Below are 23,801 nucleotides of genomic sequence, written 5' to 3'. Positions count from 1 at the left end.
AATGCCAGGTCTAGGTTTCGAAGGGCTGTTGTGCAAGAGGCCCTCCGTGGGCCCAACTCCCTCAAGGAATCTACCTCCTCACCAGATTTTCCTCCTGCTTCTGCTTCTCTTCCTCACCACGTCTCCCACTTGTTTACTACCATGAATTCTGGGGCTCTGTGATGGAAAAGTTGCAGAGAACATCAGCTTCATATCAGGATTCTGGGACTGGTAGTTGCACTTGCCAGTGAAAAAGACTCTCCGCTGAGGTCTGAGGAGCCTCGTCCCCGCTGTGCTCCAAGGTAAGATTCTGGGCTCTTTGAACCAAGGAAGGTAGACCTGGCAGCAGCTCGCAGGATCAAGGTACACCTCAATTGTGCTTTCACGTTTAACTGGGGCCCAAGCTTCTGTCAGCATCCCTACTCAAATACTTGGATATCCCTAATGAGGATGCCTGCAGGCTGGGAGGCAGAAGTAGATTAGAGAGCATGTGAAGATGGCGAGGGGGGAATGAAGCAGAACTGTTTGACTAGAATGAAGGATGCCTCTCAAGTGAAGGAAACATGAAGGAAGAAGCCACCATAGCTCAGAGGGAAAGCAGATGCTGTGCAAACCTACCATCTCAGGTTCAGTTCCTGGCATTTTGGGCAACAGGGAAGAGGGCTGGGACAGAGCTCTGTCTCGGGGCAACAGCCAATCCCAGCAGACAAAACTGGCTCAGACTGACTAAATATATGACAGCTTTGGATGTAATGCTTTGTGACATGGAGTGAAAGAAGAGAGACAATGGTGGCTGAGAAAATCTTAGTCCCCAGAAACACTAAGAGCAGAAGTTTAAAAGGAACGCAATACACCACAAGCAAACAGGTCACTGCAGGTTCAGGCTCCTGTTAGCTTCACAAATTTCCTGTTTTCTGAAATTTCCCCTCAGCCTCACCTTTTCAGCCTCGCCACAAAAATCATGTTCCAAGCTTGGCTGAGCAGCCCCATTTTACACTTGACGTTCCTCTTGGGTAGAGAAAGTATACACCATTAGAGAAATAAATCAGGTCATAAACCTAGAAATCAGGTCAGGCAAGTCTATTTTCAGTGCTTGACCAGCATCCAGGGTTCATTTCAACATGGCCCTGGCATAGACTCTGCTTCATCAGCTGAAATGACAAGTTCGGCTATGCTGCCTTTTGCTCATGGAACGAAAACCACATCAAAAGGCCGTCAAATAAAGTAAAAGGCCATCCTTTCAAAGGAACGCTCCCAACCATTTTTCCATGTCACTTAAAAGTGCCCTTTATGTTGTTTGCCTTTTTATGGTTAAGGGAAAGTATCAATGGGATGTGAAGTGTATATGGAGATAATATGCCACCATACCCCACCTTTTTGGGAAAGGAAACCCTGTCTAAACAATTATATTTCAAAGGTTGCAATCCTATGCACACTGTGCTTCCAGATGGCCTGCTTATTGAGCATTCATCCAGATTGGGTTTTTTTTTTGGGGGGGGGGGTTATATGGTGCTGCCACACTTCCAAGTGCATTCTTACCTCAGTTTCCTTACCACAAAAAGTACCTGTGCCTGCACTGCCTGATGTGGGGCTGGGGTGCAGTTTGACCCCATCCTCTGATTTCACAGGTCAAGGAGCTCCCAGAAGTGAGTCAGAAAACTCATTCATGGGTCCTGTACTGCAGACGGGCCTGGCAACACTTTGGAGATGCTGGAGATATCTGGGGCAATGCTGGGGTCCAAGGAGGAGTCATCCTGGCTCCAGCCTGGGCCAGGCATGACATAAGCCAGCCTGCCTGGCAGAATACCAGCAGGAATCATTTCCCCCGTCCTTCCTCATTCCTTTTCCCTCTCCAGCGGCTACTTCTGCAGCAGCACCTGAACCACTTGTGTATCCTGAGAGGCCTAACCCCTCAGGTTTATGCTTGAGCATAGAGAAGGGGTCACTTCCTCTGAGCTCATCAAGCTTCCTGCCCCATAGGGATCTACTGTATCACCCCATAGTCATTGCATGCAGTGCTATTTCCATTCTGCTGCAGTTTGGGCTCTAATCGTCTTGCTGTCCACTATGGTGGAATTTCAAATAATTAATTACGTCATTTCACACCATTCATTTGACTGCAAAGGCTATTCATTTCCATGCAAAGCAAATGAAATGCAAATGGGGAAAAGTCATCACTACATATCATCTGCAAACTGAGAACAAACAACAGCAAACACCGATTGCATTTGCTAGATTTACTTTTGTTTCGTACATGGGGCAAATAAGCAAACATTGGCAATTTCTACTCTCATTTCTGTTTCCATCATAATTCTCTGACATTTCTACTGCCCCGCCCCTCTGAGTCCCATTTTGAAGCTAGCTAAAATTAGAGTGGGGGAATAAGTGGAAAACTTGACAACAAAGACGTATTGCATGGAGCACATTCAAAGCCTCTATTGATCAGCATCCTGATATGGAATGTATATCCTGAAAGTCAATCAGCTGCCCCAGTTCCAAGGGTCCTGTGTCTTGGACAGTGGATCTGTAGATGGAAGAGAAGCACATGTATTGCCCCTTAGGCTTGGCAGTGTATCTGGAATGTTCCACTATTGTATTTTTGGCAGTGGTGGCATATCTTGCATTCCAGCTGTGTAGAGGGGATAACCAACATGGTGTCCTGCAGATAACAACAGTTTCCAATTCTTATCAGCCCCACCAGCCATTGTGGCCACTGGTCAGGAATGATGCAAGGGTCATCCAGCAAAATCTGGAAGGCACCACCTTGTCTGAAACTGTGTATCTCATCAGCCAGCAGATCTTCAGTATAGGATGGGGCCCTTGGTCTGGTCAATGACAATAGCTGTACAACATTACAGCACACAGCAAGTACAAAGAGAAGTACAAAAACAAGAAGAATGTTCATGTTGCTATTTTTTTTTTTTAAGACCTGGAGGTGGGGATAATTTTGATATTTTTGTTCCAGACTTCTATGCATAATTCAAAAGCTTCTGTATAAGAGGTGTATTTATTGTTACACTGTTATTTTGGGTTCCTGGTTGACAATTTTAGATTTTGAAGCTACCCAGTCATGAAATAGCACAACACAGGCATCGACTGATCACAGAGGTGTCTGATAACGCTGTTGGTTTGAACTTGCCAGACTCCAGTGCAGATGTGAAAAGGAAGCTGAAGGCAGTGAAATCAAATAATCCTCCTGCATGGTGACTTGCAGAAAATCAAGTTTTGCCTATTGCCTGCCCTGCCTCCAGAGAACCCTCCTTCTCCAACAGCCTATGTTGTCACAATGCTTTAAATAAACAAGGATATATGCATACATTGCTACGTTTGGCTAACATCCTAAAAGCATTGCCACTCCTGCCCCTCCTGTTTCATTTCCAGCTGCTCACCCCCACTTCTCTCATCAAAAAGGCTGCCCCCTCAGTCCTCTTGGGTGTATGTGTCAGAGATCCAGCCAATTGGCCACGAGTCTCCACAGCCTGACTGGCTTTTTCAAGGGCAACAGAAGTGGCTTGTTGGACCAAACTAAAGGTCCATGGTCTCCACACTTGGCCATAACAGCTGCTCAGAACCACAAATGGGGAGAGTGCTATTGGCCTTGCCATGTCCTACTTCTCAGATTCCCATGGGCATCTGGTTGGTCACTCTGATAACATAAGGCTGGACTAGATGGGTCTTTGCCTCATCCAGCATGGCTCTCCTTTAAACTCTCCCTTCAAACACACACAGCCTTCCTAGACTGAAGCCCAGATTCTGATTCACCTTTTAGATTTTGAGATAGGAAGTTGGCCTTTGTGTTAAATGCACCCACAAGACTTGCTTCATCACTAAAACATGTGCAGAAATGTACCCTATGATTACATTACAGTGATAGCCACAAATGGAAATAGGCGCAGCCTAATATTTACAGGACTTGCAAATTGTCACGCTTTTGTGGGCAGGTGTTCTGCAGACTCTTTTCCTGTTCAGTCTTTAGTCTTGAGCAGAGTTCAGAATACTAATGTGCCCGAGATACCTTTCTGGCTAGCCAGCCTGCCATTTCAAAATGCAAAGGTTTTTGACGTGCCAGGAGAAATATGTTTCTCTGTAAACAGAGGATGTCGCTTTCTCAGAGCCCAGGAATGCTCATCATCATTCATCAGCTCCCTCCCGTTCCCAGAAGGCCTCTGCTCACAGGTGTGGTTGGCAGAAGGTCACAGCACTGCTCCAGATGCTGCCAGTTGAAAGCCAGCAAGAGATATTCCCTCACTGCATGTGCTGGAAGCTTGTGCTCAGTTGAAAGCCGCCTAGCCAGTCAGTCCTCTACTTTACATTTAGAAGCAGAATCAAATTGGCAGCCAAATTTTAATGGGGTACAAGATGCCAGAAGCCAATTGGTTTTAACTCTGAACTGAATGTTGTAATCGAGTCTTTGCAGGTGGCTGAAATGGAGAAGGTGGTTTTACTCTCATTTCTCAAGCTGAAAGATATAGCCATTTATGACTGCGGGAATAATGGCCCAGATGAAGAATAACAGGGGACTAAGCTTAAGGCAAGTATTTTTAGCATCACCACTTCCTAAGGAGGCCAAAAGTGATTCAGGCAATCGTACTATCCAATTGTACTGTATGGCTGAATGTTTTCACAAAATTAGTGTAAAACCATTGGGACATTTGAAATCAGCCACCTTAGATAGGAATCAAGCAGTGTCAAACATGGAAATCGATTGATGCTGTGCTGCAGGTCACCACATACACCAGTCACTTCTGTGCTACTTTCCAGCGGACAAAGTGCTTTCCAGGTCCATATTTTTCTCTTACAATAATTAATTTTAATCACCACCAAACAAGTTCAGAAATTCACCAGGCCGTGAGGAAATTGGTCGTGTGGCTGTGGTTGGCCCCAGCATATCAGGAGCTACATGCTGATGTCCACAAGGTATAAACAGCAAGACCTTTGGGGAGAGCTGCAGCTCAGTGGTTCTGTACAGTGGTACCTCGGGTTACATACACTTCAGGTTACAGACTCTGCTAACCCAGAAATAGTACCTCAGGTTAAGAACTTTGCTTCAGGATGAGAACAGAAATTGTGCTCTGGCGGCTCGGCAGCAGCAGGAGGCCCCATCAGCTAAAGTGGTGCTTCAGGTTAAGAACAGTTTCAGGTTAAGTATGGACCTCCGGAACGAATTAAGTACTTAACCCGAGGTACCACTGTACATGCTTTGAATGTGGAAGGTTGCCGGATCAATCCTTAGCATCTCTAGGTCAGGCTGCCAGTCCGTGTGAACCAGAGGTGGGCAAACTGTGACCCTTGTCCTAATTTTATGCAGCCCTTGGTCAATTTCCAGAAGCCCCCAGCAAGCGAGCAGCTGAGACTTCTGGCAGCCCACTGACAGGGAGGGAGAAGTGGGTGGCCAAAGGGGTGAAATAAAAGGAGTGGCAGAAAGACAGAAACCACTGACTTCAGGGCCCCCCCCCCCAGCTGTAATATGGCCCCTGACAGAGTACCCATGAGGGAATGTGGCCCTTGACACAAAAAAAGGATGCCCACCACTTGACCAGAAATTTTTAGCCAGATAGACTAGGGGCTCATCCCCACTTACCTTTTGCCCCATGGTTCCTAGGCACACCCCCACGCTTTAAAACACCGTGTGTGGATATTGCTTGTTTCTTTTGCCCGGGTGCTTCCCCCATGAAAACCTGCTCTTTAATGCTGAATTAGAGGGCTTTTTGTGGAGAAAGTGCTGGAGCAAAACAAAGAAAAGTGGCACAAAAGGAAGTCTGGATGAGCCCCAACCCATGATAAGGCAGCTTTAAGGCACCTGCTGTGTCTTCTCCTGGAGGGGGCTGGTGCTGGCGTGGCAGTTTTCTGTATGGCAGAGCCTTACAATGGAAGGCTTACATACACAGTGGGAAGCTGTATGGAGACCCACCACAGAGCGCTGGGTGGGGGGGGGGCAGCAGCTGTGCAGCTGTGGCAGCATATAAACAGGACCATTCATATATCACCACCCTAAAGAGGTGAAGCACACAAGCACCACGGTGTCTGTGTGAAGGCATGTGTGTATTCTCGGGATCACTTGTCATGGAGAGTAGTTGCTAACTGTAAGACGTGCCTCCCTTGGGGGTCACTTTGTTCTTGCAATAAGAAATTTGTTGCCATGTGTCCATTTTAAGCTGACCCTTAGGCCCTCAATGTTCTTCTAGTGGTAACGATTGTGTACATTTCAGGAGAAGCAGCTTTTTCAGCCCCACATAACAAACTGCACCTTCCAAGTCCACTTAACTTAAATGGTCAGATGACATTGCCACCTGGCCACGGGTCTGGTCAGAGATTCAGCAGCTGGCTGAGAAGGACTGCAGGCCTGTGACAGGCAGGCCTGGGTCCAGGAATTCCCCAGGGGGTGGGCCCAACAAGCCAGTTGAGGTGAGCCCAGAACTCCTCCTCAGATTTTTTTCTGATGGATCTCCCTCCCCCCTCCCCTTTTTCATATGCTTTTCTTTCATGCTAAGACCTTGCTATGGACATTGTTTGCTGCCATATTCGGAGCCAGGCAAGAATTTTTCCACTTGGCAAATTGGCACCAGCCATTTGGCTTTCACCTGCCTCATAGCTATTGTCACAACTTTGTGAGGTCAGGCATTAGCTAAGCCTTAGTCTTGGCTGGAGGGGAGGTTGTAGCCTCCGCCTCCCCACCTTGGTTAAGGGTACCCCATTAAAGGGATCCGTGAGGAGTGGCTTCTGTGCAATGCCCAAACAAGGGCTAGGGCCATAGAACTCCTCCAGTGTAGACCCTCGTGGGGTACCCCTTTTGATGTAAGTCATAGGGGGGCCCCATGTTATAGCTTACCCTTAGATATACTCCCTGCAGACGGGCTGGAGTTAATTAAACGTCTTCACCCAATGCCCATGCCAAACTGTTTACATCTGTATTCAATAAAGTTGTGGCCTATTTGAACCCAGAACCTATATTCTGCTATCTCACATGGTTATTTTCATCACCTAGGGAGCAACTGGGTCACAGGGCCTTGGCACGCAAAAACCTCTGTTTTACACAACCATTAAGATCACAGCAGCAGCTGCGCCATCACTTGCATTGGATAATTGTTCCCTGATGTTGCTTGACTACAGCTTCTATCACCCCCTGCCCTGAGCACTGGCCATGATGGGAGCTGGAGTCTAGCAACATTTGGAAGGTCAGTGGCAGAGGCACCGTCTTCTCAAGTTGATTGAGGGGGCCCAATGCGATGGCTTGGTGTCATGCGTGTGATGTCACAAGGAGCCAGGGGGCAGAACTGAATGCCCTCTGAACATCGAGGGGGCCCAGTCACCTTTAAAAAAAGGGGGGGACAAACTGCCTTGGCCCCTAGGAGTTGGCGCATATGGTGACTGGTGACCCATCCTGCCATTTAGAATTCAGCAGATAAAATTCTAGAAATACAATGTCACAGGCAGAAAAAAGGTGAAAATACTTAAGAGTAAGGTGGAAGTATAACAGTACAAAATATCTATGCTGTCTTCTGTTTTCAGACAGAAAAGCACACGCATCCAGCAGTTTCAAGCAGAGTCAACAATTGCTGTGCTCGTGTTTGCTACATATTTCAAGCAATGATTTTCACAGCATATCAGCTGCAAAACACTTCTATTTACAGTTTTGGAGTACTGCAAGCATGCATGATACACTCAGCTATGTCCTGATATCCATAACTAAGGGTCTGATATCTCTAATTAACAGATCAGAGGGGTATAAAAGCTCTCACTAAGAGCAGTAATACAAAGCTCCCCTTTTCTACAGATTATGCAGCTGGGGGTGAGGCGTTCTTTGCTTTTTCTGAAGGATATAGTGGCAGCCATTTATCTGTGCTCCTTTCCTTCTGAGATACTGTGTCTTGCTTTGTTCTGGTTTACTAAATGCTCAGCCTCAAGCAATTTTTTTAAAAAAAAGAAATAAGCAAGTTTTCAATTTCCAACACACTATACTGCTAGAAAGCATTCTTATTAGCATAAAAATCTGGTTTTCTTTCAGAAATCCTTCCTCTGAGCATCTCTCAAGTTATCTTTACCACTGGAACCCTTGCTAGACACAATAGACCTAATTAAAACAAAGTACAGTAGCCTAACTCTTTGTTTCTACTGATAATCCCATATCCATACAATGCTTCAGTTTATCGGTGATGCTCAGCCAAGTGAAAAGAAAAATATTCATATGCAAGCGTGGAGTTGCCCAATATACTTGCTTCTTTCCTTGAAAGCTTCCAATCAGCAGATGCAATTCATTTCCCTGTGTGCCACTGAACAGTAAACACTTCAGGCAGAGAACTCCACTGAAGCTTTGTAGAAAGCAGCAAGCCAAAGAGCAAAGCTGTGCGCAGGCAGGAATTTGAGGAAACAGCACAACCTAGTGTTCCTTTTGCTGCGGTCTGGCACAAAAGCGAAAGCAAAGCAAAGATGCAAACTAATGCTTAAACTACCATTCCACACCCCAGGATCCTTTCGCAGGAAAGTGTGGGGTATAATTCTAACAACAACAACAACTAGATGACCTTTGGGGGTCTCTTCCAACTCTATGATTCTAGGAACAGTTAACAATGGCTACATGTCAAATAAGATGTTAAAGTGCTTATGCGCTCTACCAATATTAAGTGCCTGAACCAAAGCAAAACAAGGTTTCAAGCCTTTTAAAAAAAACAACAACCACCACACGCTCTCTCTCTTGCTTGCATCTCTTCCATGAGCCCCATCGACACCAGACGACCAGGCATAAGCCTGTTCCCCCCTCTTCTGTAGACCAGAAGTGGTAGTGAGCTATGGAGCCCAAGGGGGAGCTGCCTAGGAGCTGAGGCTTCAGCCGCCCTGCTGTTTTACTTAACTTTGAAAACTTTCCCATGAATAATGCAACCAGCATGGCAGGGAGTTCAGCTATGGCACTCAGATGCCAATGAGGGTGCTGAAGTAGCAATGGAATGGATTGTGACCCCCCCCCCAAACCAGGTCGTCTCCTTACTGTTCTGGCATCCTCATTGACCCCGTGAATCCAAAAGTGGCGCCTCAATGGCTGAGTTCACTGCCAGTCCTGTGGTGTTCTCTTTGGGGAAAGTTTTCAGAGTTAAAGCAAAGCAGTAACAGCAAGTGGTTGTAGCTTTCGTGCCAGCAAGAACCCTGGCCTGCCTGAGCCAAAAGTGCCTAGCAGCTGCCTGAGCCACCTAAGCAGCTAGATTTGGAAGTGCAGTGAGTGGAGCATACTCTGGAACAGGATCCCCAAGGATGTGATCTACAGAGAGGAGCTTCAGTCTCCGTCAGTCAACTGCAGTACCTGGAGACAGGCAGTCAGGTCATGCATCCACAGCAGTGACCAGAGGAGAAATGACTGCTGGGAGGAACCGAGAGAGAATAAATGCCATTTATTCCTGCATCAGTGAAACCGGACGCCTTTATCTGCCCCAGATGCAACAAAACATGTCTCTCCTGTATCAGCCTCTATAGCCAAAGCAGGTGCTGTAACTCTCTAAAGGTTTGCCTTCACCCCCAAAGGCGCACTCCTCCACTGTCTCCTGAAACAGACAGATGCCAACAACAGAGTTCTCTTTAAGAGTTGGCAGTTGTTATGAAGTAGGCGTCATATACCAAGAATGAAGAAAGAGACACAAAATAGTAACCCCCAACCCCATTAGTAGTGCCCTGCAGCCAGGAATTTAGCTAGATCTACATTGTGAAAAGTACCTTACTGAGAAAATGATTTTTATGTGTGATGTATTTGTATCAATCCAGCATTCCTCTACACTAGTTCTTCCTGTTATACAAAAGCCTATTTTTTTAAATATGAACTCAATGGGTGTTTGGGATTCCAGTATTAAGCACATGATGTTTCTTTGCCTGTCCAGATCTTTTTATTGCAAGAGTGCCATGAGCAATCCAGAGGTGTGGCCTTAATTAATGTGTCACAGCAACATACATTGCCGATCTGATCAAATATTTTAAAAACATTCCTAACTAAAAGCATGTGTATAAAACCCCCACAGATTTTGAAAGGGAAAAAAGGTGTTCCAAAAAGCTGTTCATAGCATCAAGACCACAGGAAGGGGAAGATAAATCATATTGTTACACTCATCAGTGGAACAGTGAGGCGTACCAGGCGTGCAGCACTTACCCAGGTTTGATTTCCTTTCTGAGAAGGTTCTTGGAGGTTTGTGGTGCTTTGAGTTCAGATACAAGCTGAACAGAGGTGGAAGCACAGCTTCAGCACTCCCAACAGCCAGCCAATGTCCTTTGCTCTTACACCAGATCTCTAGAGACAGCCAGGCTGCCTCTTGAAATACTGTCAGCTTGCAGAACCCCTAAGCTCCCTCTGTCTCCTCCTCTGCGTCTTAGTCCCACTCAAAAGATTGCCTTCACAAACACCTAGATAATCATGATTTGTTAGCTTGCAAGGTGGAAATAAGGAAATTTGCTTTTGCTCCTTTCAGAAGGCTTAAGGAAGAGCTCTAACAATGAGTTACCATGGAAACATCATCCGAACATCCCAGACTATTAGCATTTCTTTATCAAGATCCAGTCTCTGGGTAGAAATTGTCTCAGGGCAACCTCAGGATAGCTGTGTTAACTCACATCTAACAATAATATTTTCTCATATTAGCACTTTCCTATTGCAAAAGTTGAAGAGATGACAAACATATACTCTGGGGACTTGGGTTCTCAAGATATGGGGGTGCAATTTCAGGGGATGGAATTGACACCTTTGTGGGATAAATTCAGCTTCATATAACCAACATGCTCTAATTAATCCATGAAGGGGTTAAGACCATAGAGCAAGCTGTCCTGACAGGCTTAGCTGAGTCACACCTGCTCACCTTGAGAGAAAGAACCAACTCTGTTCTTTCACTTCCACCATGTAACCCCTACCATAGAATTATAGAATCATACGACTGTAGACTTGGAAGAGACCCTGAGGGTCATATAATCCAACCCCCTGCAATGCAGGAATCTCAGCTAGATTGCACATGACTAAGCTGGGTGTTCCAAGCTCAGACCATTTGTCTTAAGCAAGTCATGTTTGTGTTTCTGTACAAATAAATTAGAAACATTTGCCCTTTTGGAACCTAAGTTATATTCCTGTCTTTTCTTGTTGCTGTATGGAAAAGCACATGAATCTGACCTTTGAAGAGTTTGTAAGAAAACCATTTTTAACTTACCAAATGTGTGGCTTCTTTCTATGGTAAGGGAAGTGGGGAACTTTGGAAACAACCTAGAACAGGTTATTTAAAGGTCAAACAGCCTATATTTCTACGCTTTCTTTACTGCATGTTTTGTGATTTTTACTCTCTGCTGGGACTCTCTCTAGAGACAATATTTCCATCTGGGACCTGGCAGTGGAATGTAAGTAACACCGCCTCTCTGCCACTGAGATATTCACAAGAGAGGGAGTAAATGGAGGCACACACTGGGAGGCCATTACTAATTGCTCAGAGTACAGTTAATGCTAACAGGGCAGCAATTTGCATTGTGAAGCCTTTTAACAATGTGCAAGTCTAGCCACACTGACATGGCTAAACATCTCATATGGAAAAATACCATCAAAAGGAGAAGGGTTAACAGGGAAACAGAGAGCCAGTGGCAAATTACAATGTTTCTTGGGTGATACTTGTTTGGTTTATGCAGTGGTGGAAGAGTCATAGGATTAGACCATGTAATGCCTGCTCCCTAAAGGCAGGGCTGGCTGCTCTAGGAGTCAGAATCATAGACCTGTGGAGTTGCCAGGGACCACAAGGCTTATCCAGTCCAACCTCCTGCGATGCAGGGAACTTTTTGCCCAACGAGTGGCTTGAACCCACCACCCTGAGATTAAGAGTCTTTTGCTCTACCAACTGAGCTACTGAAGTAGCAAAGAAAAGTGGTAAAAGTTACAGGTATTTCTCTCCCATTCCTTTATCCAGGTAGGTTAAAATCCTGGTTAAGAGAGTGAAGAAGGAACAGGAATGCTCCCCTCAATTTTAAGTATCCTCTTTCCAAGTTCCAAAAATGTCTGCCTGGCTCCTGAAATTTCTGCTCCCTTGCTTGGTTCAGGAGATAGACACCCTTCACCTGACAACGCAGCTCCTTCCATTTCTCAAAAACTCTGAAACTGTTGGGGTTTGCACTTAGAGCTCTACATACAAATGGGCTTGGACTTCCCCTCCTCTCTGTCATTTTATGTTTGCAGAAACAGCAATGAATAATTATATCCCTAGACATTTTGCTTGGGGGGAGGGAATCTACCATGCAGCCAGAGCTTGACATGCTTGGATTCTTTGGGGAACAGATAGATTAACTCCTAGTCAAAAACAGTTAACAATTCTGCTTTCATAATTTGCAATGTTAAATGACTCTGGCTAGTGAAGCATGAACAGTGTCTTCCAGAGACAGAATCCCTCCTAGAATTTTCCTTAAGTCTTTAATTTAAATTGATAGGATTTGTAATCTCCAACACCTTAAAGCTGAGGTGAAGACTACCTCTGCAGTTCTCTTGGGGACATGCACACCGAAGAACAATGAGACAAGCAGGATGGCTGCTCTGACAAAAATTAGGTATGTTGGGGGCTGAGTCCTGGGCCACTTGCACTGGGACCCAGGTCTCCTGCGCTGCCTCCTTTTTCAAGCCTAAACGTTTCTTTAAACTTTGCTTACAGCACTTCTGGACAGGTTGCAAAGCTCACGGTGCCAATGAGACCACAGGTACCCACCATCTTTAGTTTATCTGAGACCTAAATGTGCATCTATACTACGGATGTGGGAGAAATTTTATACGGCCCACATTTAAATGCAAACCTACCGAATTCGAACTTTCCAAAACTATGCGTCAACCAATCCCTCAAAATTCACACTTCTCCAAATTATATTTCTCCAGTAACATAATGTGTATAAAACTAGGGTGAAGCATGCACATAGATGCATACATTAGAGAAATTAACATATAAAATGCATTTGGGGAATTGATTTGCAATTATTTAAAATTGTGGAAATATGGAGACCTCAACTTAAGGACAGTGCTTAGTTCCTTTTTTGGTTGCTATTTTGTTAATGTTGTTTGTGTTGTTTTATAGATTATGAATGCTGTAGTACTTTGTGAATCCTATTACTTTTATTGTAATTGTGCTGTTAAACTTTTTTTTTTTTAGTTGTTCTGCTAATAATGTTTCATAGATTGTAATTGTTTTAGTGATGATTTGTAAATTATTCTAGATGATTTGTGTTATATTTGTGATGTTCTATGCCAAGTTCTTAAAGAAATGGGAGTGCCTGATCACCTCATCTGTCTCCTGAGAAATCTCTAGATGGGACAAGAAGCTACAGTTAGAACTGGATATGGAATAACAGATTGGTTCGAAATTGGGAAAGGAGTACGACAAGGCTATATACTGTCTCCCTGCTTATTTAACTTATATGCAGAATTCATCATGTGAAAGGCTGGGCTGGATGAATCCCAAGCCGGAATTAAGACTGCCAGAAGAAATATCAACAACCTCAGATATGCAGATGAGACAACATTGATGGCAGAAAGTGAGGAGGAATTAAAAAACCTCTTAGTGAAAGAGGAGAGCACAAAATATGGTCTGAAGCTCAACATCAAAAAAACTAAGATCATGGCCACTGGTCCCATCACCTCCTGGCAAATAGAAGGGGAAGAAATGGAGGCAGTGAGAGATTTTACTTTCCTGGGCTCCATGATCACTGCAGATGGTGACAGCAGCCACGAAATTAAAAGACGCCTGCTTCTTGGGAGAAAAGTGATGACAAACCTAGACAGCATCTTAAAAAGCAGAGACATCATCTTGCCAGCAAAGGTCCATATAGTTAAAGCTTTGGTTTTCCCAGTAATGAATTATGGAAGTGAGAGCTGGACCATCAAGAAGGTTGATCGCCGAATAATTGATGCTTTTGAATTATGGTGCTGGAGGAGACTCTTGAGAGTCCCCTGGACTGCAAGAAGATCAAACGCATCCATTCTGAAAGAAATCAGCCCTGAGTGCTCACTGGAAGGACAGATCCTGAAGTTGAGGCTCCAAGACTTTGGCCATCTCATGAGAAGAGAAGACTCCCTGGAAAAGACCCTGATGTTGGGAAAGATTGAGGGCACAAGGAGAAGGGAACGACAGAGGACGAGATGGTGGGACAGTGTTCTTGAAGCTACCAGCATGAGTTTGACCAAACTGCGGGAGGCAGTGGAAGCAGTGGCGGAGCTTCATGCTCCAACACCGGGGGGGGGGCGGAGAGCAGGCAGGGCCGGGTCTGGCGTGCATCCCAGGGGCGTGACACACGTCCTGGGGCGTCACGGGGCGGTGCGCTCCCCCCCAATCCTCTTCCTCCGCCAGTGAGTGGAAGACAGGAGTGCCTGGCATGCTCTGGTCCATGGGGTCAAGAAGAATCGGACACAACTAAATGACTAAACAACAACAACAATTATGTTGTTGTTATTTATTGTTTGTAAGCTGCTTTGCAATTCATGTGGCACAGAAAGCAATCAAATCAAAATGCAAAACTGAGGGAAAGCGAAACTAACAGATTCGCCCATCCCAAATCGAGACATATAAAGTAGCATATGCAAATGTTATGGAAATATGTATCATAGGCCTGTGTCCTGAGTGTTTTAAATACCAAGCAATGCCTCTGGCAAAAAAGCAGGAGGAAAAGGTGCAATGCGTGTTATATACTTTACAGAACTGAAACGCTATGGAACAGGCACACAATGTTGACATGACTTCTCGGTCCAGGAAAGGCACCAGACCGTTGTCCGCAGCCCTTGCTGTGGTTTAGCTTTAAGCTGCATTGTTATATGAATCTCCTGGGATGCTTACACAACACCTGTTGGCCAAAATGAATGCATGGTTGTCCCCCGAAATAGTCACCTCGCAAAATTATTTTTACTGCACACAATTTGCTATAAAAGGCATAATTCATCCAATGAAAGGAACAAGAGTGGATGCCCTCATTAATCTGCTAGTCTTTAAGGAGCTACAAGATTCTTTGTCGTGTTTGCTACAGCAGACTAACACATCTACCCCTCTGGAAGTCATTAAAAGGGTTAGAGTTGCTAACATTTGGCTTCAGATCTGCAGGGAGGCAGGGCTATTTGCTTTTGGAAAGTCTGATGTGTGAATGAGGGGTTTCCTTTGGGAGTACACTAAAGTAACAGAAGTTAGGATCCCAGGTCACCCCACAGTCTGCACCTGAAATACTCTGCCAGATCAGCTGCAGTCTTCAATAAGGAAATGATTAGAAGCCCATCTCTTTCCATCACGAGCCTGACGCCTTTGCATGCAGCAGCTCAGTCTTCCGTCACTGGGTGTAATTATAATCATTATGGAGAAAACACAGAGGAGTTATTGAACAGTCACAGTGTTTAAGTGCCTACTAATTAAATAACGCATAGTACAAGGGCAGCCCAGATTGACTCTCGCCAAGAATAGCCAGGGCCTGTGGCATCCACCTAAATTAAAAAACCGTCTCAGAATGATAACTTCAAGTAACTGCACAGTTTGGAAGCAGCTGTGGGAGAATTAGAACACAACTAAATTATGTGCAAATGCTGTGGTTTTCATCAGCAGTCTCTGACGGATACAAATCTGAATGACAGAATAACCACAAGTATTGTTTATGGGTTGAAGTCCTTTCATGTTTGAAAGACGGCAGGGAGGGGAGACAAAAGGAGAGTTCTAATCCTTTTTCCAACAAGACCCTCCCCACTTTTGTTTGCAGTGGCAGCACAGACATTGAGAAGCAACTTCCTTAAGATTAACACTGTAAGGTGTGAGAACACCCCATTAGGCTAACCTGATAATTTGGTTTATGCTTTCTTGTTCTATTTTCCATGGTCTGTCTTGCCTAATTATATGTTTTTAAGGACCAACATTCCATATAACATACAACATACTAGACAATTAATGAAGTTCACATTCATAAATCAACAGTCACAAACATATCAAATTCCCATCGATTTCAATAGAATTGAGCACCAGCTAATAGGATGAACTAGCAGACACTTCAAAACCAACAAACAGGTACAATAACCAACAGAGTTGTCCTTGACAGAATCAACATGAACAGAGAATTCCTGCCTGCAACATTTACACTTGAGAACATTGTTCGATTGGTCAGACGTTGAATTGTTATTGTCTTCAGGAGGGAAGGACAGACTGAAAAATAAGGATCAGTGGGCAAAAACAGCATTAAATATTGAAAGGATAATTTCAAGGCAGGGTACATAAAAGGTTTATACAACGGAATATCTGTAGTTCTGAACACACACCTCAATTGCCGAACCTTGTCTAATATTTATCCAATAATAATAGGTCATTTGTGGGTAATCATTGATCTCAGAATATCTGAACTGGACGCACACACACAAAAAGTGATTTTTATGCAGAGCTGCTGAAGACAAAGTATTGGTTTGCACTTGCAGAACTCAAGTGTTCTGCTACATGTTAGCATTCTGTGATTACAGTACAGTGGTGCCTCGCAAGACGAAATTAATCCGTTCCGCAAGTCTCTTCGTCTTGCGGTTTTTGCAATAGAGTCCCACATTTTTAGGAAATAGTTGTAAAGGAGCCTTCTTTAAGGGTTTTGATTACTTAGATTGTAATTACACTTCCTGGCTTCCAAACCCTTATCCTATGAGTTCTGTGAACCAGAATTTGTTCTCCCAGTACCCAACTAAGGTACAACCACCTCCTCTGATGAGATGGCTTAAAGCCTAAACTCTTCAGAAATATTGTGATGGGAGGTACTTCCTATATGCTAGGTAACATGATTATTACCCTTCTCCTTCCCCCTCTGGCTGAAATCCTGTGCCCCCCTAACGTAGGAGCTGGTGTTGTGCAGAGCCAAGGCTAAGCCATCTCCAAGCAGTGGCTTTTCTTGCCATAAGCAGGCTTCAGGTATGCATGGTTACCCATGTCAAAATGCGGAAACTGTGAAAGACCAGCACATGATATTGCTATGTCTCAGAATCAGCCAGCATGCATCCATACATTTGTTTGTTTAACCATACAAAAACTAGCAAGGGAGCTTTGTTTCTAACACCTTAAAACCAGAATCAGCGTCTGATGCTCATTACATGAAAGAACTGTGTTAATGGGAAAATGGCTTCCCCATCTCCATTTCTCAAAAGACCACCCAAGATGCAATGCAACATTTTGCTTCTATGGAAGCCAACAGATAAAGGAACTTCCTTTATGAAAAAAGGAAGAGAGAAAACTGGATTGTCTAGAAATCTCACTAGTCACAAAACTACTGGACCCCCTTCCCTCCCCCCAACTTATTTCCCAGCTTTTAGGATAATGAGTCATGTATCTATAAAGTACATGAACACCATATAATTTTACAAACAATGTTTGGACTCAGGTGTCTTCAGTCTGAAAAATGTTAAATCTGGAAAAAAATATGAACGGGAGAGGTATTAAATTGAGTAAGCTATTTTTAATGGACAATTTGCTGCATTCAGATGTCATTCTGGGATCATCAGTACTTATACAAATGTACTTAATAATCAGAACTAATTATAGCTTAGTATATAAATGGAAGTCATGCCTGTGTCTGGTGATAAACAGGATACAGTTCCTCCTTTGGTTCAGATTTCTGCCTGCGCAATCACAAGCAGGGCAGAGTAGTGCAGTCAGTGGCTTCTCTGCAAGACAGGGATCAGGATTTTGCCTCTTAATGTAAAATAATTGCTACTGGTAACCTGCTTAAAGAAGAATGTAAATCCTTTGATTTTTCATGCTAGTGTCACACTGAAAAAGTAACCAGCTGAAGCTGGTTATCACCTATACAGCAATGTATTTGTATCAGGGCAGTCAAACATCCCTACTGTCATTCCCATTTGTTCTTCAGAAGGAAGCGGGGGGTGAGCCCCAAATTCAGGGCACATCACGGAACATGAAGCATTGTGCTGTGTCAATGTATTGAACTTGGACCTAGAGAGCAGGTCCAACATCTCACCAGGCTATAAATCTCTCTCTCTCTCAGCCTAATATGGTAAATGTAAATACAGGAAACCACAAGCTTGTTTTCTCCTGCTTTGGAGGCCAGGACCTGAACCAAAGATTCAAGTTATAAGAAAGGAGATTCTGAATAAACATAAAAAATAATGTTCTGATAGTAAGAGCTTTTGACAGTGGAACAGACTCCCATGAGAAGCATTGGCCTCTCCTTCCTTGGGGGATTTTAAGCAGATGTTGGACGGCCATTTGTCCTGGATGCTTTAGCTGAGATCCCTGCATTGCAGGGGGTTGGACTAGATGACCCCTGGGGTCCCTTCCCACTCTACAGTTCTATAATTCTATGAATCAGGTTTCCTGTTTAACCAGCATTAAATCTTTAAATTATTATGCAGTGCAGCTGACTGCGTCTACATTTTGCTTGTTGCATTTTGTCCTTAGTAGTTGCCAACTATCCATTATTTCACTCATCCAACCAGTTTAAACATGCCTCTAATATTCAGATCCTGGAGTGGGGGGAAACTCCTGGTGAACCTCAGAGCTGGTTCAAGTAAGTTATTGTTCCCGGACCCTCTGCCTAGATCTGCCAGGGACAACTCTCCTAGTTTGCCCACGGCCCTATCAGAGGACTCAGCATTTCGGAAATCAAAACTTAGAACTCTACTGGAGTCTAGGTGGCAGAGGGTGCTAAGGGTTGCAGACTGAACTGTGGATGACCTTGCACTTCCCACAGAGGGGCAGTGCTGAATTTGCTGCCCACTTTTCATCCTGTGAGTCAATTATTCTGAAGAACATGAAGGCTTAGCTATTGCTAACCCTGGTGACAATAATAGGACCTGGTTTCGTGGGGAAACCATAGGTATTAGAAAACAATGCCATTTTGAAAAGCACAATTTATTTATTTTTACAATTACAGATTAACCATTTATCATAGTTAACAGTTAATAGACCTGTAAAATTTAAGTTAAATTTGCTGGCTAGTCACACAGCTTTAACAAATCAATTACAATTTTGATCTCAACCATTTATAGGTATAGATAAGCCATACCTAACTATAAAATGGGTGCTGGAAGAAAAGGGACAACTTTGAGTGAGAAATTAAATTTAAAACAAAATTAAGCAGTAATATTGGATATGGCATTTAAAACTAAAACTAAAATTAATCGAGGAATGGTGCCACTATGAGTAGCACAGCATAGAGCAATCAAGAGCCTCTCTCGTGAGACTGTTGCCATGACACTCAAAGGCACTTACTATGATCACAGACTATGAATATTCTGCCCTCTGATTGATAGTCTGTTGCTTTTCCCTTCATGTAAGCAAATGTGATGACAGTATTAAGCAATTACTACTAATGTCATCCAGCTGCTTCACTGCTCCCTGTGCAACAATATTTCTGAACTGCCAACAAAATAGCAAAGCTATAGGTGCATCTGTTGTCTTTCACAAGTCTATGTCCCAGGATGATCTAGCAGGGAAGAGGCTGTAGCTTCATCCCATTATTAAGGCTCCTCTCTTTTGGGTTATGTTTGGAGGTGCTTCAATAGATACTACCTTCTCCATAATGCTCCTTCCTAGGTTCAGAGAATGAACATTCACTGCAGTACCTCTCCTTCTGATTTATTCATGAGTAGATCTGTTCTAGAGCAGGTGCCCCATGTGTGGTCCTCTTTGAAATTGACGTCTGTATCACCGTGGTTGTTGCAGATCTATTTGCGTTGAGCTACAGCCCTTCCTCCTGCTTAATGGCAGGGCATCCAGTCCAGTTGCCATCATCTCCAGGTAGAAATGGGAATTGTGCCCTTTCTGAAAGCCAGGCATGCCACTGCCTGTCAGTGGAGATGAACCAAGGCTCTGACTCAGTATAAGGCAGCTTCCGAGGTTCCACCTGAGCTGCTGTTTCAAGTGGTGAAGAGCTACCCTAACTTTCTTGCCAGCTGCTGCCCCAGCTTGCCTCTGTGAATCCTTAATTATCTCAGTGCAGTTGTGTGCATAAATATATTTTGTATGTGAAGAAGCAGCAAAAGTTAAGAGAATGAGGAAGAAAACAAAATGTGTATTTCCCTTTCACACACACTGCCAACTTGATCACATGTTTGTCCAAAGGCGTTTCATTGCAACACTGTGAAGACTTGGTAAGCAGCCCTGCACCCGACACCATGGGCTGCATTTAACTGGGTTTAGAGCAGTGAGCTTCTCTAAATATCATGATTAAAACTACAGGCAAGCCTCAGGGAATTTGCAACAGAGAACACATCACTTTCCACAAACATCTTCCCCAGTTTGCAAACAATTTGAGATAGCCGGAATGGTTTAGAATTTGCTGACTTCAGTGTTGGCAAAATGGTGCCTCGCCCCAAAAGCCAGAGCCTGCCTTTAATTTAGAGTGTGATAGCCAGGAAATGCAAGAGCTTCCCTCTAGAGCTCTATCTGCTAGCTTCCGATAACAGTTGCAGCAGCCCAGTAAAGTTCTCTGATTCAACGCTCTGCCCAGGCTTGAAAGCCTCTTTTGCATATTGGCTTTAATTTCCCTGCTATTCTGCCCTACTCCAAGCTCAATACATTATGGGTGATGCACAACTCTTCCAAGTGGGATACATCCTCAAATGAGTGGCAGGAACTTTGGAAGCCCAGCCAATGTCCATGAAGGCAAGGGTCAGCCAGCAGAGTACTGGGCTTGGGGTGAACTGAAAGAGCAGCTGGACACAAGCATCATTCAGCTGGCTCCCCATTCCTAGCTTAGGAAGGCTTGCTGCAAGGCAGGAGCACTCCAAGAAAAGGTTCTCTGTTTTTCCTCTTGTCTACAGTTCGACTGCAATGCCTAAGGCAGCATTATGGCTGCATTCTGTTTCTGGAATGTAAAACGAAAGTGAGTCTCACAGTTGTGCTCTTAAGGCTGCAAACCTAGGCAGGCTGCCTGAGAGTAAACACCACTGAATACAGTGGGACTTACCGTATATTTTGAGTAAGTGTGTCTAGGATAACGGTGCTCTTAGTAAGGATGGAAGACAAATTTGATTCAGTTTGCATTTTAATGCAAACCTTCCTTGATCACACTTCCTAAAGAAGTATGTGAAACAAAACACTGCTTATCCATCAAAATCCACACTTCCCCAAATTTTCCAATCTGAAATGGTCACAAAAATGATTGATTGATTGATTGATTGATGCAATCTATATTCTTTATATTTAAACAAAACTCTAAGCAGTTTATAACACAGGTCATATATTAGTTAAGATAACATACAAAAATGCATTATACTGCGGGGAATCGATTGCAAAAATGTGTATATAAGGAGAAATATGCACTAAAATGCTAACAAATTTTCATTTTTTAAAAAAAGAAAAAAATCCACATACTGGTAAAGAAATTGGAAAAATAAGAGACTGGGAGAAACCAAAATTGACAGATAGGCATTTGTTTACACCCATTCTCATTCACATACTTCTCATGTAACAATAATAAAAAAGTTTGTGAATTAAGCACTGCAGTTTACTGGTTTGAGTGTTGAGTTTTGAAACAGGAAATCCAGGTTCAAATCCTTGTTGGGTAAAAATGCTGAGGGATGGTGTTGGATAAGTCCCTGTGCTTCAGCCTGGCCATGATGAATGCCTGGCTACCACTGAAGGAAACCACGGCCAAACCCCTTCCCCTTCCATGAAACCTGCTTCAGGTTGTGATGCCAGTACAGGCGACTTCCTCCACCCCTGCTAGCCGGAGAGGAAAGAGGAAAGGAGAATATTGTGAGATATCGTAACGTAAGACCTAAGTAACACCTAAGAAATAGGTGTGTTTGGTTGGCATTTTCAGCAGCATCCAAGCACTGACTCCAACATCTAGTTTATCACATGAACAAATCCTACTGAATCCAGTGGGATCAAGAATAGGACCACGTTTTTGTCTTTGCTTCTGGGAGTATCTGCTGTAGCCTCAGGGAATCTGCCCATGAATCGGCTGTTAAGAGGTGGGATCAAGGGTGCATCCTTCCCCCACCTGCAGAGTGGAGGACACATCCAACACAGTGCTTTGATTTTTGAAGGCATGATTCAGCTCCTCTTGCAGCACACAGTCCGGGGAACAGGAGGTTCACGCTTCTCGTCCTCACTCAGGCCACTACAACCCCTCGGCTGTCCTCTAGGTGCTATGAAATTGAATTGCTTCACTGAAATTAACAGACTTAAAGCCAATATCGTTGTAAAAGCCTATAAAATTTAATACAAAATGATATGGGTTTTTTTAAAAACAGTCTTCCAGCAGTGCCATAGCTCTCTATTATAAACTCCAGGCTGTTGTTTCCTATTAATTTTTATAGAGTCTTTGGTCAGGGATGAAAACGGCAGGTGTCTTTTGGATACCTGCCTGTAGAAGGGAAATTGTGGACACACCTACACCCAGATGAAAAAGCATGATAAAGGCAGAAATGCACCATAAGAGTGTTATTTTTAGCTCATGGACAATTATCAGTGCTTTCCCCCTATTTATTTTAATTGTCCTGAGTAGCGTATGCCCTAAAAGCAATTTACTACTGCAAATGTTTCACAGCTCTTGCATAAAACAAAACACAGTCTTTTTTAAAAAACCAGGACTGTGCTGTATATCTGCACTGGAACATTCTTTATTATTATTATTATTATTATTATTATTATTATTATTATTATTATTACTACTACTACTACTACTACTACTACTACTACTACTAAGGGTGAACTGTTTAGATTAAGATGCTACTGTTCTCCCCAGCACTGATTCCAAACAATCAGGGACTGCAGTGGCGTCATGCACTCCCTCACAGGAGGAGAGTGGCTGCAACTTTGTTGCCATTCTGCCTTTTTTTAAAGATGCACCTACTTATGCTCTCTCAACCTGAGTCTCTTGCTTTAAGGGATGTGTCGCTTTAATTACATTGTTTTAATTATATTATTGATATTTTAACAGTCTTGTTTCATTGTGTATTTTAATGATGGATGACTGATTGCACTCACACTCTACAGGTGTGGCACCCCTGTGGGGCTCAGGATCCCAGTTATGTCACCCCTCGCCTGCAGAGCTGGCAGCCTCTCACCCTTTTTCGAACACCCTCCCTTGTGCAATGTTCCCTCAGCCTCCTCTCCTCTCCCCTCTCCTTGGGAGTCCTCCAGGCAGCCACTGCTGCTGCCCCTGGTCTCTAAGCTGTCCCCCCCCCAAAGAAGTGCCTCCTCACACTGCCCCACAGGGAACTGGGACTTGTCTGTTCATTCCCAACAGCAAGGACTGGCGGACTGGTGGACTGGGCTCCCTCGCCCACTTGTTTGCCTACTCCAAGGCCGCTTCAGCTCCTGGCACCCAGCACCCCCGGCCAGCCCCAGAGACACAATTCACCTGGGTAACTTGTAGCCAGGGCTGCTGCAACAAACAGCTGTGCAAGCCTTTGGGGGGCAGAGATGCGAGAGGGCATCAGAGGAGGGAGGAGGGGAAAGAGGGACAGAGGCCAGTGTTGCCCACGGCCCCCCAACCATCATTCTAGGCACCCCAGGGTGCCATGGCACACTGGTTGAAAACCACTGCATAGGTGATTAAAAATATTCATGTTTTTTGTGAGCTAAGTTCCCGTGCTCCAGTGTATTGTTCCAAAATTGCGTAAGAGGTTGGGTGACTTGACGTTTGACAGATTTGATTCCAGCTTGCCTGCTGCCCCCGTTGTCCTTTTCCTTCTCCTGTTCGTTGAGAGAAGTGAGATAACAAAGCAGGAGATCTTACAGAACCACTTGACACTCCAGCATAAATTATCTGCCTTCTGGCTCCTATTTCATAGAATCATAGAATCATAGAGTTGGAATAGACCACAAGGACCATCGAGTCCAACCCCCTGCCAAGCAGGAAACACCATCAGAGCA

At 44.1% G+C, this 23,801-nt stretch overlaps 1 protein-coding gene and 1 long non-coding RNA gene across 3 annotated transcripts in view; one reads left to right on the top strand and one right to left on the bottom strand.

Annotated features, from left to right (window-relative positions):
- The window catches only part of LOC308596014, a 39,411-nt gene extending 26,110 nt beyond the window's left edge, over positions 1 to 13,301 (top strand). The window contains exon 3 of the long non-coding RNA XR_014012267.1: positions 13,266 to 13,301. This is a non-coding gene — a long non-coding RNA (uncharacterized lncRNA). The remainder of the gene's footprint in view (positions 1 to 13,265) is intronic.
- FRMD4A (FERM domain containing 4A) overlaps positions 1 to 23,801 on the bottom strand; it is a 449,083-nt gene that overhangs the window by 332,645 nt on the left and 92,637 nt on the right. The window lies entirely within an intron of this gene.

This window comes from Podarcis bocagei (assembly GCF_964188305.1).
Source record: "Podarcis bocagei genome assembly, chromosome: 10".
In the NCBI taxonomy this organism is placed as follows: Eukaryota; Metazoa; Chordata; class Lepidosauria; order Squamata; family Lacertidae; genus Podarcis; species Podarcis bocagei.
Note: the sequence above shows the minus strand (reverse complement) of the source record. Positions and strands in the feature narration are given on the sequence as shown.